The 2,500-nt window shown below is 40.6% G+C and overlaps 1 non-coding gene across 1 annotated transcript in view; it reads right to left on the bottom strand.

Moving 5' to 3' along the window:
- The window catches only part of LOC142358261 (large subunit ribosomal RNA), a 3,521-nt gene extending 2,562 nt beyond the window's left edge, over positions 1-959 (bottom strand). Inside the window, exon 1 of the ribosomal RNA XR_012761786.1 lies at positions 1-959. This exon is cut by the window's left edge and continues 2,562 nt beyond it. This is a non-coding gene — a ribosomal RNA (large subunit ribosomal RNA).
- Between the last annotated feature and the right edge of the window lie 1,541 nt (positions 960-2,500).

Below are 2,500 nucleotides of genomic sequence, written 5' to 3'. Positions count from 1 at the left end.
CTACTAGATGGTTCGATTAGTCTTTCGCCCCTATGCTCAGGTCAGACGATCGATTTGCACGTCAGAACCGCTTCGGGCTTCCACCATGGTTTCCCGTGGCTTCGCCCTGCCCAAGCATAGATCACCATCTTTCGGGTCGTGTGCTACTTGCTCTGGATCAGTCATGCAATAAGAGCAAAACCGTCCGTGGTTGCGGGACACCGAATCGGCGCCCTCACCACACAAAGTAGTGCAATTCATAAAAATTACACTGTTCACTTTCATTTCGCGTGTGCGCTTTCAATGAGCGACAACACTTGCAAGCAACTCACACTCCTTGGTCCGTGTTTCAAGACGGGCTGTAGAGAGCATTGAATAGGAAGTTGAGGTCAGACAGGCAATCAAGATCAATTTATCTCATTTTGTTTAGAATCAACAAGAAGAATTCCGAGGAAAACTTCTGCTCGATTCATTAACAAGATTTGCCAAAAGACGACAACTACACTACTCGGTAGCCGAGAATATAATATCAAGGCATTGAGTATGGTAACGCTCACTCCAGTTCCCCTTCAACAGTTTCACGTACTTTTCACTCTCTCTTCAGAGTGCTTTTCAACTTTCCCTCACGGTACTTGTTTACTATCGGTCTCGCTTTATAATTAGCTTTTGGAGAGACATATCTCCAGCTTCGAGTTGCACTTTCAAACAACTCTACTCATAGGAATGAGCCATTATGACTGGTATCGAAAATGACCTTTACAGGATTTTCACCTTCTTTGATGCTACTTTCCAGTAGACATCAGGACAAATTCACCAGTCTAGCATCAAACCATACCGGACACCGAGAAATGTTGCCATTCTCTTCCCGATGAGCTTTTCCCTGTTCATTCGCCATTACTAAGGGATTCTCAGTTGATTTCTTTTCCTCCCCTTACTGATATGCTTAAGTTAAGGGGGTTCTCTCGCCCAATTCAGGTTATGTAGTTGATTGTCTCTTAATTGGTTCACTGACCAATATGAGACAGAAACCGATTCAGCAGTTTTGTTCGCTACTACTATCAAACACAGGTCGAAGTTTCCATTCAGTCATTAATTCCAACTTTCAAATGTTGTTGTTTCAGCTTTCGCTTACTAGAAGCAACATAATACTCGCTGCAATACAGACCTCGGGAAACCCTCACCGTGAATAAGGTTCACTCACATATTTCACTACATTTTGCGTGGGATTGGAGATGAGGCTACTCGTTCTTGCTCAGTACTAGGCTGAAAATTAACGAAACTTCGTTACAAACGTTCACATGTTGATGTTTCCGCTTTCGCGTACTCGAAACAACATAATACTAGTCTTTGTAATTTAGTTTCATAATTTCAACTGTTCTCATGCAGAATTTTTGCTCATTCTTATCCCAAATTTTGACCTGGCTACTAGTTACACTCCTTGTACTTATTGCAAAATGACCACAAATTTCAACAGCTTTCACATGTTGCTGTTTCGGCTTTCGCTTACTACAGTCAACATAATACTCGTTGCAAAATAAGTGCTCGGCATCTGCAATTTTCCAAAGACGAAGTTTCGCCAGTTCAATTTTCGCTCGCCAATTATGGCTACTAATTCACACGGTACTGAGCTCAACAACATTAAATTTGTTCAGCAAGACTTTCACATGTTGATGTTTTGGCTTTCGCCTACTAGAAGCAACATAATACTCGTCTTGTTAGCTCATTCAATGAGAATAGCTTTTCCCGTTGAGAATTTTTGCCTTCAATTGGCGTTGTAGTGAGTTTGGCTACTCAGATCACCAAATACTTGTGACAATTCGAACCAGAAATGTTTTCAATTTTCACATGCTGATGTTTCGGATTCAACCTACTAGAAGCAGCATAATACTTGTATTCAACAATTTCTGTATCAAATCCCAGTTTTCTCTGGTGCATCTTTGCCAAACTATTCCAAACTGCCTGAGTCTGAATACCAATTACAGGTACTAGTAAATGCACGTTACTAAGGACTATATAGTTCTAGGTTACTGTACACAACGACGTTCACATGTTGATGTTTCAGCTGCCGCTTACTAGAAACAACATAATACTTATCGTGCATACCTTTCCATAACTTGTCCTTTTCAGATGCATTAGTTTCCCTTTGTCTTGGCTTCTACAGTCAGACTGGCTACTAGTAACAGCACAGTACTAATCACATATCGTTCTACAGTTTGCAGACAACTTTCACATGTTGATGTTTCAGCTTTCGCCTACTAGAAACAACATAATACTCGCTGTATACATTTGTAGTTCTCTATGTAACTTTCATGTGAAGAAGTTTCGCCAGTCTTTTTGACTGTCTCAAATCTGAGTCATGCTTAGGCTACTAGTTGCTTCATAGTACTTATCGCCTCGAGATCATTGAACAAAACTTGATTTTCACATGTTGCTGTTTCAGCTTCCGCTTACTAGAAACAACATAATACTAGTCTCATTAAGTTCCGTCTCTTTGCAATTTTCTTATGAAGAAAATTCGCCA

This window comes from Convolutriloba macropyga, unplaced genomic scaffold, assembly GCF_964194025.1.
Source record: "Convolutriloba macropyga unplaced genomic scaffold, txConMacr16.3 SCAFFOLD_4901, whole genome shotgun sequence".
Classification (NCBI taxonomy): domain Eukaryota; kingdom Metazoa; phylum Xenacoelomorpha; order Acoela; family Convolutidae; genus Convolutriloba; species Convolutriloba macropyga.
The sequence above is the reverse complement of the archived record's forward strand: the minus strand, read 5'-3'. Positions and strand labels throughout refer to the sequence as shown.